The sequence below is a fragment of the Petaurus breviceps genome, unplaced genomic scaffold (assembly GCF_028583685.1).
Source record: "Petaurus breviceps papuanus isolate PSGF00001 unplaced genomic scaffold, PetGlider_PUasm1.0 91041, whole genome shotgun sequence".
Lineage (NCBI taxonomy): Eukaryota > Metazoa > Chordata > Mammalia > Diprotodontia > Petauridae > Petaurus > Petaurus breviceps.
The window spans coordinates 5,032,781-5,046,966 of NW_027187400.1; the positions used below are offsets into that span (position 1 = coordinate 5,032,781).

Here is a 14,186-nt window from a genome sequence, read left to right on the forward strand (position 1 = left end):
CCCAGCTCTGATCTCCTGTGTTCTAAGGGCTCTCTCAGCTCTAAAGTTCTTTAAGTTTTTCTTCAATATCCCAGCAGTCCTCCTTGCCCTTTGGGCTCTGCCCCCACATACACACTCTCATCCATCCCCAGAGCACCTTTTGCAGGGAGTAAATGTTACTGAGGGCCAATTCCTAAAGGCATTGTCTGTCCAGGGCTCCATAGAGGCCTTCTGAAGGTTTAAAGGAATTGGAGACTGTGAAGAAGTAATTGTCAATGTGTGAGGCCCTGTCCAGCTCCCCTTGGGTCACATCACAAGCACCTCCTCCTTTAGGGTCAGTCCTCTCCTGCCACGTCCACCAAAAGATCCTGGAGCAGTGGAAAGGATAGAGGAGGAAGCCTGAGTCCCATTGCCTTGGTGTGACTTTGGACAAGGGCCCTCCTAGGGCATCTAATCTGGACCCACCCTGGAGAAGAGGCCATCCAGTCTCTGCCAGAAGACCTCCTGTGCAGGCTGGCCTCCCCTTCTACTTTGAGATGCTTCTCATTCTTGGAAAATTCTAGCATCAAGCTTCTCTTTGCAGCTAGCACATCCCCAATCCCCAGAGTTCCCTTCAGGAACCAAACAAAATAATCCCCCCTTCCAGATGCCATGGAGGGGCTTAACCCTTTTATCTCTAGTGTGTCCTGCTCACTCTGCCATGCCCCACCCCCAGCCAGTGACCACATCTCCTGGCCCACTATCTCAAGAAAGGTTAGTGATAATGACAGCCAGCATCTGGACAGTGCCTACTGCGTCCTGGGCTTTGTGCTGTGTGCTTTACAAATATTGCTGTACTTCACTCCCCAGTCACCTCCAGACTTTACAACCACTTTGTGTCATCCTCCCACACACACACACCTTCCAGTTCTGGGGCAGTATGGGGTGGGGGGGAGTAGATTGCTGGACCTGGAACTTGCCAGACTCGGCAAGACCTGAGTTCAGATCTGTGACCTCTGTGCCTCAGTTTCCTCAACTGTAAAACAGGGGGATGTTGAGAGGCTCAAATTAGATATCTCAAGTGCTTGGCACATATAGCAGGTACTTATACATGTTTTAGTTGTTCAGTCCTGTTCCACTCTTTGTGACTGCTACCTCTGTCCATGGGATCTTCTTGGCAAAGATACAGGAGTGTTTTGCCATTTCCCTCTCTAGTGACAGAGATTAAGTGACTTGCCCAAGGTCACACAGCTAGGAAGTTTCTGAGGCTTGATTTGAACTCAGGTCTTTGTGACTCCAAGCCCAGCACACTATCTGCTGTACCACCTAGCCACATCCTATAAATGGTAGCTATTATGTAAGGTTCTAGAACCATGATCAAATCCATTATGCCTCAGTACTCCCCTGTGACCTCACCATCCCTGTAACTATTAGGAATCCAACGCCCTTTCTTTGTCATCATTCCATATTCTATTTGTGTGTATTCTTCTATTAGAATGTAAGTTCCTTGAGGGCAGGAATGTTTCATCTTGGCTCATGATTCCAGCCTGATTCTTCTGTTGTCCTATACATTAACTATGCCTCCCAGCATCAGAGAATTTTCAGATTAAATAAGCGTGCCTGTCTATGTATAAAGATGGGCTTCTGCCCTTCCTCTCACCACAATTAAATTGGATTCAATCAATCAAAAGTATCAGGTGTAAATTCCTAATCAGTTTGAGAAGATTAGAGTTTTGGGCCTTGTATGAAAGACAGGTGACGCCCCACCTGGGACACTGCACACCAAGTGCAGTGATGGAAGGTTTTCTTCAGAGGTGTCCAGTCTGGAGGAGGTGGGCAAAGGAAGGAGGTAAGCCTTTCTCTCTCCTCTCCTTCTCCAGTGACTCTGCCATTGGAGAGACCCAGCCAGTAGCAGATAGCATAGATGGCTGTCCAGAGAATGAGACCAGTAGGTCACAATACATCTAGTCAGGATGAAGAGACTGCTCCAGACTTTTGTGAGGGTTGGAGGATATGGGGAGGGTACTTCGCATAACTACTGCCCCTATATCTTTTTAGTGAATAATTTGCCGAGACATTCATTGTCTGGCTGATGGTTCATGGGAAGCTTATCACACCAGTGGGGGCTTATGAGTGACAGTGCTAGGACCCCACTCCCTCAAGGTTCTCCCGACACCCTGACAGTGAGAGTGGGAGTTTCAGAGGAAGTAGCCCTGGAAGGAGGTGCCACATATTCCTTCATCCAGGTCATTGATTAAAAGATTGTTACCTATTTTAACTTACATGTTGTGGTGCTGATTTATGTTGAATTAGCAGCCCACTAAGACCCTCAGAGTCTTTTTTTTTAACTCTCCTTTCTGGTTTCTGGCATCACCATCTGTAAAATTAAGGGATTGGACTTCAGGATTTGAAGGTTACTTTCTTTGCTGACATTCTATAGTTGTATAAAATATCATCTCCCAACATATGCTTCAGCGCATCCCCCAGGGGGTATGTGGGGAGGGGTGTCTGCGGTGGAGATGGGCAGGGTGGGGTCTTTGGAGCCTTAGCTAGCAGGCCTGGAGAGGCCCCTGGTAGAGGCTGGGAGAATTTGGGCTTCAACCCAAGGCATTTTGGAGTGGAGGCCCTTGGGAGCACTGAGCAAGCAAGTCTCCGCTCATAAGGAGCTTTGTCGTTAATGAAACCTAGAGAATGTGCAGAGCCTGAGAAGAAACCATTTTCTCCTCGACATGTTTGTGTGCACACACTCATGCCTGCACATGTGTGAACACATGTGATCCCATCTTTATACTGCATCCCTGTGGGTGTGCATGCATGTGTGGGCACCTGTGTGAGAGGCTTTGTGGTCGGCATGCCTGTCATGTGTGTGTAGTCACATCTGTGTATTTGTGTTGCCCCCCCAGATCACAGAATATTAGAACTGGAAGGACCTCAGAGGTGACCTCATACAACCCTCTCTTTTCATGCATGAGGAAACTGAGGCCCTGAGAGGGGACAGCCGGTTTGCCCCATCCTCCCACAAAGGAGTGGGAGGAACAGGTCTTTAGTCAGCTAGGTTTTCTGGCCTCCTCGCACTGTATCTGTGCATAAAGACGTGTCCACAAACAAAGGGTCATGGACTATTCTGATGCGTGTCAGATTCACCTTCATATACATGGGCATGTGTGTAAGCACAGACGTATGTATCCAGGCCTGTGTGTGCTGGTGGAGATATGCTGGAGACATGATTGTTTGGCACAAACGTCAGTGGGCCTGCCTGTGCAAGCATGCATGGGCACCCAGATGCAGGCCTGGTTGCCTGTGTCCATGCCTGCCCCACACATGTTCTCCACCCCGCCCCCCCTCCAGCTCCTTCCTGCTGAGCTGCAGATGCTATTCCCCAGGCCCAGGCTGCTTGGCCAATTTGCAGCCTCTTGCCCCCAGCTCCCGAGAAGGCCTCCAGCAAAGTCAGGGGGCTGGTGGCCAATTAGTGAAAGGGGTTAATCAGGGACTGGGACCCAGGGAAGGGGGTGCAGAAAACAGCTCTGGCTTGGTGCAGGGCCTGTGGGTGCTGGCAGCCCCGAGGCTGGCCTGCCAATCCCTGATTACTGTATCTGGGCTGTGTCAGAGAGAGAAGGGCAGTGACGGAGAGCTGCGTGTGAGCTTGTCTGTCTGCCCTTTGTGAAGGCTCTCCTCTCTGTCTCTGCATGCATCTCACATGTGTGTCCTGTGGAGCACGATGCCGGGCTTGTCTGTGTCTTTGTGCCTGTTCTGGGCAAGAGTGAATCTGTATGCATGTGTATATACACATCATTATGTCCACGGATCTTGGGCATGCAACCAGAGGCTGAGCGTGTGCCTGGGAACATGTCTCAGAGCCCAGAGGGCCCTTGGAGGCTGGCATGGATCTGCATCTCTGGGTAGGATTGTAGCAAAGTAGATTTAGAGCTGCAGGGCCCTCACAAGACATCTGGTCCAACACCCCACCCCCCTTATTTTACAAATTGGGAAACTGAAGCCCAGGGAGGTGAAGTCATTTATCAGAAGTCATACAGGGAAGTGGAACAGAAAAAGCATTTTATTTTTAATTATTTTGCTTTTTGGAGGGCAGTTGGAGTTAAGTGACTTGCCCAAGGTCACATGGCTAGTTTTTATGTTAAGTGTCTGAGGCTGGACTTGAACTCAGGTCCTCCTGACTCCAAGGCCAGTGCTCTATTCACTGCGCCACCTAGCCGCCCCAAAGATTACAAGTGAACAGTACGGGGAGAATAAGCACTTATTAAGTGCCAGGCATTGCACTAAATACTATTATTATTTTAGTCGGGTGCTATTCTTGCTATTTTGCAATTGAGGAAACTGAGGAAAACAGGGTAAGTAACCTGCCCAGAGTCACACAGGGAGGAAGCATCTAAGGCTGGATTTGATTGCTGGGATTTAAACCTGAGCCCCACGATGCTCCCCACGGGATGCCATGACTTGCCTCTCTGTGAGCACCTGCAATTACAAGCATGTTTGCACTTTTGTGCCTAGCACTGTGCAAGCGTAGGTGAGCGTGGGTGTGTCTGTGCACCAGCATGTGTCTTGGTGCCTCTGCAGAGGAGCCTGCATGCATCCCCAGGTGTGTGCACGGGGGCGTAGATGTGTGCAGGCTTGGGGAAGGGGAGGGGGAGTGGGAGAGAGCGGAGGAGGCTGTCTCGGTCTCTGGAGGAGAATATGACAAGCACCTCTCATCAGCCTGCCGTCTCCAGTGGGCTGTTCTTTTTGTAGAAGCTATGAGCTTGGGCATTATCTTATTCACATGGATAGATGCCACTCTTCTTGCTTGTTAGGGGGAGATGGGGCTTGGCCCCCTATTTGAGGAACGTGGGTAGGTGCTGGGCTTTAAGATCCCCTGACCTGGGGGCATGACTGGGCTGATTTCTTTTCTGGGCCTGGGCTGTGTCACCAGAGAAGTAAGTAAAGTGAGGATACACTCCCTGGGCCCTGCTCCAGCCTCAGGCCCCTTTGGAAGGCGTCTGCTAGGCCTCTGTATCCAGTTCCAAGCAGCTCCCACAGTCTGGCATCCCTGAGCTAAGACCTAAGACCAAGCTCAGCCAGAAGCCATGTGGCCTCGGGGCTCATACTGTATTATTGCCATGTGTGTCCTTCTCAGGTAACACCAGATGGCGCTGTTTCACCCCATCCAGGTCACTGGGACACAACACACCTTAAGCTGGTTAGCTTCCTGGGAGGGGTGACTGGTCCTGAGCTCTCCCCACCCTGGCTACCCCAGGGAAGAAAGCAGCTTCCCTTCTGGGTGGCTAAGACTAGCAGGACTGTCTGTCCTGCCTCTGGTCCCCTCCTCAGGGAGGTGGGAGGGAGACAAGGAAATGCACAGAACACTCTTAGGAATGGGGACCACTCACATCCAGCAGAAGTAGGGCAGGGGAAAAGGAAGAAAAGGAGAATAGTCAGCTCCTCCTTCCCTTCCCGTGTTCCAGCCTCCTGAGCTAGGGGCCAAGGCTTATACCACCTTGCCATTTGCCTCTTTAGATTTCACCTCTTCCAGCCTCCCCCTTGGCATGGGTTTGAAGAGGGAAGCTGCCAGATTGCTGTCCCAGAATCGCTCCATAATTGTTGTCATCATCCACTGCCATTGATGAATGCAGCTTTGGCTTGGGGCAAGCCCTGGCCACCATCCTCCCTCTTCTCTGTGGGCTTTCTCCTCTTCTTTCTCCTCTTGTTTTCACAGGATTGCCTTTTAATCCTGCCCTGGAGGCCAACCCATGGGATATTTCCTTGCTCTAGGAAATGAGCAAAAAATTCCAGGTCCCAGAAGTCTCTGCGAGGTTCCAGATCATTCCTCCCCCCAACTGGAGGAGGCATTATGGCATTCTTCCCTGGGGTTTGGAATTTTTAGTCCCTTACAAAATCAGCTGCGACAGATGTGGCGTCTGTAATCTCATGGACTATCAGTACATAACAGAGCAAAGGTGATGAACCCAGAATCCCAGGTAATCATCACAGGGGCCAGGAGCAAACAAAAATCAACAATGAACACAACAGATGCAAAAAAAAGCACCCTTTGACAGCTGCTTCCATAACCACAGGTCTAAGTTCCATGCCCATTGTACAGCATCGAAGGCATATCCACAGAGCAGAAGTGAGCCCAGCAGTAACACCAGCAGCAGCAGGCTTAATGGACAACAGGAAAGGCCAAATGGCAAAAGTAGGCACACACAGCTAACAGCTGCAAACGCCAGTTAGCATATAAGTGGAACCATCCAACATGTATGATGCCAACACAATAAAAGTATAACTTGAATGTATAATAAGCAGAAGCATTCTTAACACGTTCAATAATGAAATTAGATTGTGAGCCACCCTGGGGCAGCAATCATTTTTTGCCTTTTTTTGTAACCCCAGTGCTTAACACAGTGCCTGGCATACAGTAGGTGCTTAGTAAATGTTTATTGAATGACTGACATATATAATTACATTCAAGGAGGGTCAGCATTGGAATCATCATCTGGCTACATGTATGTCCATTTCCTCAGTACCCCTGGGACATCATAGGTTGGTCTGGTGACTGGGTGGATGGTCCTAACCTTCCTGAGACCTGACTCTATAGCTATGTTAGGTTGGCATTAGCCAGTTTTGATCCTCATCAGAACAGTGGTCTTGTCTACCTAAATCTCCTTCTCTAAGGCAGTGGTAAAGAAATGTATCCTTGTTTGCCAGAGCAGAATGACTTAGAAAACCACAAATAAACATTATCTACATTGCATTGTACTTTTATTCATGTTGTTAAACACTTCCCAGTGACATTTAAATCTGGTTCAGGAGGCACTGGCGAGTTTCGCTGACCCAAGTTTGGAGTTTCTTTTCTAAGGAACCCAGTTTGGCTTGCAGTGTTGCTATGGCCTGGGTCTGGGGGATAGGTCTGTGCAAGGGGTGGGGAACCTGGGGCCTCGAGGCCACATGTGGCCCTCTAGGTCCTCAAGTGAAGCCCTTTGACCAAATTCAAACTTCACAGAACAAATCCTCTTAATAAAAGGATTTGTTCTGTAACCTTGGACTCAGTCAGAAGGCCTCACCCAAGGACCTAGAAAGCCACATTTCCGCACCCCTGGACTCTGTGCCCTAAGGGATTCTATGGTTGAATTACTAGGCAGAAGTTGCCTTGGGATGCAATCCTCTCGTATTATTTGAATTGGCTATTAGAGTCTAGTCCATAGAGTCTTTTTCCTTTGAAAAGTCTGAATCTCATCCATTGTCTGGGTCAAACAGTCATTGCATGATTGGCAGGTGAACTTATTCACTTGGGGTCCAGTCAGGTGAGTATGATGTCTATTTGTCTTGACTTGTCCATTCAGGGGGACCAGCTTGACTTTCTCATTCAGGGGGACCAGCTAACTCTCTGATTGGCAATAACTAATTGCTTTGAATTGACTTTGCAGGCTGTCCACATTGCAAAGAGGCAAGCTGCCTGATCTCTTCACAATCAGTCTGCTCACCTGTGTGTCCCACAAACACCAAGATTTCTTAGCTTCATCGAAGGTCTTGACGGGCACCATTTACTCTAGCATAATTTCTGATTGACTATGTAGCTAGATGCTAACTTTCTTTCCATTTCTCTTAACCTCGATAGGTACCAGTTGGGAGTATCTGCAAACTCACTTTCCTTGGCATCTCCAAAACAAAAATCCATAGGAAGGCATGGCTCATGCCCAACCATCAACAGGTATGGTGCAAAAGAGCTGACATTCCTGGTGGCATGGTGCACGTTTACAAGAAGAGTCACCCACTGACTCCACCAGGATTTTGTGTTCTGGTCTCAGTGTCTCTAACACATTCATCCAAGTGCTGTTGAGACTTTCAGACTGCTGCCAGGAAGTTGTTGTTGTTGAAGTTCAGTCATTTCAGCCCTGTCTGTCTCTCCATGACCCCATTTGGGGTTTTCTTGGCAGAGATACTAGAGGGGTTTGCCATTTCCTTCTCTAGCCCATTTTACAGATGAGAAAACTGAGGCAAACAGGGTTAAGTGACTTGCCCATGGATCACACATCTAGGAAGTGTCAAGACTGGATTTGAACTCATGAAGATGAATCTTCCTGATTCCAAGCCTGATCTCTATCCATTGCACCACCTAGAACTGCCCAAGAGTCAGGAATAGCTGAGTTCAAATCCAGCCTTACTAGCTGGGTGACCTTGGGCAAGTCACTTAACTTTTGTATGCCTCAGTTTCCTCATCTATAAAATTAAATAATAATGTACCTAACTCCCAGGGTTGTTGTGAGGCTCAAATGAGATATTTGTAAAATCCTTTGTAAACCTTAAAGTGTTATATAAATTCTAGCTGTTATTATAGGTTATTGGTCCTCTCGAAGGTGGAAAAGTGGTATTCTAGACTTCCTGTTTTCAGTCAAGTGCAATAGCTCCTGGAAGGAAGTCCGCGCACTAAGAAATACTTTTCCCAAAATATAGCTGAGGAAGCTTTCTGGGTCCTGGCCGGGCTTGTTCCTACCTAGTAAAATGGCCCATCACCACCAAAAGATGTTTTGTTTGTTTTCTTGTTATCTCCTTCCAGAGATAAGAAGTCAAAGCAAATAAATTCCAAAGGTTTGTTGGTCCTTACAGTTTTCAAACATGTAACATGGGTTGGTAGTACTTTTCTTTGCCCACAATGGCTAAGTGTCCCAGGTCTTGGTGACATCTTGAGCCAGAATAATCTATCACTAGCTTTAGAGTCTTTTTTTGGATCCATATGTCTGAAGTGATCATGCAGAGTCTTCATGCCCAAGGAACAGTATGCCCTATGTAGTGCCAACTGCTTCCTGGTGGGATCACTCACAGTTCAATATATCACTCTGTTCCCCAGCTCCAATGTCTGCCACAGCCTCAACAGTAAAGTGCCTTCAGCAGTCTGGTACTTGAGTCTTTTGCCATCCTCCGGAGCCCTGCTTCTTGACTCATGTCACTTTATGTAGTCCTTCATCAAGTATCTTCCCTTTTTGCCAGTCATCTATGAGAAACTGAGGCACAGAAACTCGGTTTGATGAAACAAAGTTCATGTGTGCTGCAGGCATGCGATCTGGTGGAAGACTTGAACGTTCAACAGTTCTACCACCTGCTTGCAGTCCAGTTCTTTGGTTCTTGCCTATAGCTTTCATTCCTTCTTTAGGTATGACCACTTTTGGTGTCCTGTGGTCATCTAGACAGGGCATCTGAGTCTGAATTAGTCTTTTCTGGTCTGTAATTGGAAAGTTGGGTCCCCAGAGACAGCTACTAGATCTCCCCTCAGGATTCTAGATGGTAAGCCTGGAGATGTTGTTTCCTAATGCAGTAAGCTGCAAGCCCCCATCAGTGTGCTTCCTCCCCTTTGGTTATCAGTTGAGATTAATTAGTCAGACAATTTCATACAATTAGCTTTTAGAAAGAGGCACAGATTAAAGTGTTAGAGTAGTGGAGAGGGTCAGAGCTACAGTCTTGTCTACCTTTGTTAAACCAAACCCCAAAAGGCTGGCGTAAAGTTGGTACAAAATATCCCCCAAAAGTCTAAGATACTGCCCTACCAGGTCATACAAAGTCCAGGAGAAAGTAGACTCAGTCTTCTAGAGATCATTGTGGCAGAGAAGTAATTCATAGATCCTGGCTTCCTCTCTTAATCGGGAACTCATGAAGCTCCCCTCAGGCATCATACAGCTTTCTGCTGGGCCCTTTCAGAGTCTTTGAGGCTGCCTTTCCTCAGTTTGCCTGGATTGTCCTTGGTTCCCAGTGCAGTCACTGCCACTGCCACAAAGCCACTGCTGTCTTAGGGGTACTGCTAGTATGCCAATGAGAAGTCCAAATTCCCTTACCCTTTGAAGTTCACCAGTAATTTTTCTTTCAAGGACTTGACTAGAACTACTCCCTCAGCTACCAGACCCTCAAATGCCAATATTCTAAGCTAGCTTGCTATTTTATATAAAACCCACAAGGTATGACTGTCTTTAATGTCTTTGGTTAATCAATTTGATGCAACAGAGATGATTTCACCTGGTAAGGGTATCTAGGCTAGAGTATTTTGTTAGTTACTTTAAGTGGGGTGGAGTGATTGACTCCCCCTCACCCTTACAGCTCCCCCCAGCTCAATATTTGCCATCCCCAACAAATCTACCAGAGTATGTCTGTCCTATCTGTAATACCAAATCCTGGATAGTGCTCTGATGACTTGGGCAGGTTCTATATTATCCATTCTAAACGGTTTCTTCAAACACCTTGTGTTAGAGTTGAAGAAAAGTCTGTGTGACCAGATTGTAATAAAATCTGGTGATTAACATTCTCTCATACTTCCAAATATGTGGTGATAAATTTAACAAACATCATTTTAAACAAAGTTGGAATAGGTTATCACCTGCCTTGGTTTGCCTTTCACAACCCCAAAGCAACAATGAAAGGAAAAGGAAAAGAAACTCAAGCCTGCTATCTGGAAGGGAAGCCTAGTGCCATATAGAGGCCTCTGTGTACATGATGCTCTCTCCATAGATATTAGGGAACTGGGATTGACTGGAAGTTAATCCTTCATTCTTCAGGAGGAAAACCTTGGCAATTTGGTTCAGGACTTGTGTATCCACCCTGATCCGTTGACTCCATGAGAGAGGGACTGGAATTCTTGTCCTTTCCTTTGACTGAAGCATCCCTATACTCTGAACCCACATACACAGACTGGGTTTAATCACTAGACCAAATTATAAAAGAAAGGGAAGTCAAGTTTTCTCTCACAGGAAGGAAAACCTAGTCCCTAAAGAGAGTCCAGAGCTTGTAGGATTCTCTCTGAAGAGAATAGAGTCCTGGAGTTGACTGAAAGTGACTCCCTCACCTTTACATGAGGAACCAAATTGTCCTGGGTGAAAACTCTCCAAGGATTCCTTCAGCACATAAGGCCATCCAGTGGGTCTGGATCAATAAATAGAGTTATAAATAGAGTTTATAAATAGAGAAGTGTAGCACTAATGGGTGATGTTATGATCGAGGGATATATGGCCATCTCTGTGTGTAACTGAGGTGGAGTGGCTGAGTAGGTCACATAAACTGAGTAGATGAGGAACTAAGAAATTAGGGTATTTGAAAGAACATAAATATGTATGTTGAAGACGAAATTTCTAGGTGTCCTGTGCTACACAAAGCAAACCCAAATTTGTCCAGGAGACTCTGGACCATAGGTGATCCTAGGAGGTCAAGGGGAATTTCCTCTGGATCTCTCTATCAGTGAACACCCAGTATTTCCTCCAGTGGATCCCTACTACTGAAAGGGCAATCCAGATGGAATTCTGAACTCACCACTCCCCAGGATGGGCAGATTAACTTAAAGAAAACATACTCAGAAAACCCTCAAAGAGGTGCAAGGAATGAGACACTTAGAGTTGGTTACTCAGGTTTCTAGGCCAACAGGCAAACCGTATCCTATGCACATGCAGCCCATTAGGCTGTCTGGAGTCATGTCACAGTCTAGGACTGCTTCAAAATAAATAGAAAAACATATGAACATTTATGAGCTATCATAGCATGCTCTGGGCAAACTTCTGGATACTAGCATTTGATGGATGCAAAATCCATACTTCTCATATTAGCCGCAATACTCAAACTGGCTACAGTAATACAACAGATATCAGTAAATCGGCATTCAAGCAAACACAAGTTATTTAAAAACAAAACCAAACCTGGTCTGACATAAGGAAATACACTAGAAAACTGACTGCTGTACGATTATGGTCTGAAACAAGAGAAAGGAAATCATGCTAAATTTTTCTCTAGATTTTCCCCAATACTAATGAATCCAAGTAAGAGAATCCTGAGTAGAAAATTTCTCTACTAACTTGGGGGGATGAAAGTCTAATCCAGGGGTGGAACCTGTGTTTTTTTTTTTTAAAGCAATCAGGGTTAAGTAACTTGCTCAAGGTTACACGGCCAGTTATTTCTGGGTGTGGTGCTGAGTGTCTGAGCCCGGGATTCAATCTCCAGGTCATCCCAACACTGGAGCCGGTGCTCTTACTCGCTGTGTTACCTAGCCACCCCTAACCTGTGGTTTTGAGGCCATATGTGGCCCTCTAGGTCCTCAAGTGAGGCCCTTTGACTGAATCCAAACTTCACAGAACAAATTTGGCCACATGTGGCCTCGAGATCGCAGGTTCCCACCCCTGAACCAGTACTGGAAAGGATGGTGATGTCATGAGGAAGGAGTCAGAGGAATGCAGGAGTGACAAAGGATGTACACCCACCCATGGGCCTGTCCAGGTGGTATCTAGGTGGTAAGGTGTATAGAGTACTGGGTCTGGAGTCAGGAAGCTGTTGTTGAATTGTTTCTGTCACAACTCCATTTGGGATTTCCTTGGCAAAGTTTGCCATTTCCCTCTCCAGCTCATTTTACAGATGAGGAAACTGAGGCAGACAGAGTTAAATGACTTGCCCAGGGTCACAAAGATAGTAAGCATCTAAGGCCGGATATGATTTCATGAACAGGAGTGTTCCTGATTCCAAGCCCAGTGTTCTACTAGTCTAGAATCAGAAAGACCTGACTTTAAATCCAGCCTCAGATACTTTCTGGTATGTGACTTTGGGCAAGTCACTTAACCTCTGTCTGCCTCAGTTTCCTTGTCTGTACAATGAAGATAATAATATCTGCCTCCCAGGGTTGTTGTAGATCAAGGAAAATAATATATGTGTAAAGTGATTAGCACAGTGCCCTGGGCGCACAGTGGGTGCTTTCCCTCTCCCTCCCCGCCCCAGCCAAACTGAGGCCGAATATCTCTGTCTCCTCTTGGACCTTGATCTGTACTTCTCCAGCTGAAGACAGCTCTTTCTCCTCTAAACAGACTTCTCTGCCACTTTTTTCAGCCACTTTGCCTTATCTCCTTTAAAGACCCAGCCCAATGGCAGCCCAGGTGAGTGAATTTCATTACCAGTGGTGCTGGGTTTTGGATCTGCCCACTGCTGCTCCAACGCTTCCCTGTCTGCCTGTGACCTCTAGTCAATAAAGCAACAAAAAGGCCAAGTCCAGGTAATGAGGACCCAGGACAAGGCAAGTTCACACCTTATCAGAGTCCAGGGGATAGCACACCTTGTCAGGAGACTCAAGAGGGACCTAGGGCTTACCTCACTCCTTGCCTGGGCATGCTCAAGTCACAACTGTCCTGAGACCCAACTGCATCACACACACACACACACACACACACACACACACACACAGTCAGACAGGCCCACCAGACAGAATGTCTGGGCTCTCTCTTCTCCCGGGTTAGAGATCGTGGCATGATGGATCACTTAGATATGAGATAGCCCAGAAAAACGGCTCTTCTCCAGCACTCCAGAGCAGAGAGGAGCTCCCTTCCCCCTGCCCTGACTCAGAGCTAAGGGCAATAACTGTCTATGGACCCAGCTGTAGCTGGGAGCTCCCTCCCATCCTGAGACATGAAGCAGGTGAACGTGAGGGTCACCTTTCACCTAAGCAACTTGTCGAGCACAGGCAATGAGAAAATAGGCTCTCTTCCAGGGAGTCACCCAACATCCGTGAAACAGAGGGGTGCCTCCCAGTGGTGACTGGCCCCCCATGTACCAAGACTTCTTGTGGCTGTCCTGGCTGGGCCTTTGCCTTTCACACACACACACACACACACACACACACACACACACTATAGCATACTATTTTGCCACAGGATCCCACTCCACAAATGGTACCACTTCCCCCAACTCGCTTCCCCTTACTTCCCTTGAGACCAACTTGGGTTCTAAATGCAATGGAGGGGGGTTTGTTCAGAGGAATCTGCCCCTATTTCGCTGAATATAATAAAGTGAGAAGAAGCCAGCTACCCTTTGAGGACCTCTTACTAAGATCTGCCACCTTACCCCCTAGACAGAGAAGACCTAAGAATTTCTGTATCTAGCAGAACTACTAAGGGTGGCCATAAGAACCCCTTAGAAGCACTGGGGCTCCTAAGGTTCCAAAACATAGCTATATTCACACCGTAAAGGACACAGATCTGAACCTATGGTGAGTGAGTCTAATGATCTATCCCTTCTGGGTTTACCACACTCCTATAGAGGGATGTGTCTGTAACTTACAGTATGACCCCCAGCCAACTAGGGGGAAATCTGGGGTTAGCTTCTCCATGTCCTACCCTTTGACTGACACCCGATTGTGCCCCACCACTCCTACTCCCCACCCCTGTCAGAAGTAATGAATCCTTCTTGCTATAATTACTGTCTTCCAGCAGATGGTGATATTTACCTTA

General features: G+C 47.2%; 1 protein-coding gene across 1 annotated transcript in view; it reads right to left on the reverse strand.

Annotated features, from left to right (window-relative positions):
• PPP1R8 (protein phosphatase 1 regulatory subunit 8) overlaps nucleotides 1-13,504 on the reverse strand; it is a 373,418-nt gene extending 359,914 nt beyond the window's left edge. The window contains exon 1 of the mRNA XM_069079524.1: nucleotides 13,501-13,504. The gene's annotated coding sequence lies outside the window, so the exon portion shown is untranslated. The remainder of the gene's footprint in view (nucleotides 1-13,500) is intronic.
• Nucleotides 13,505-14,186: the final 682 nt, after the last annotated feature.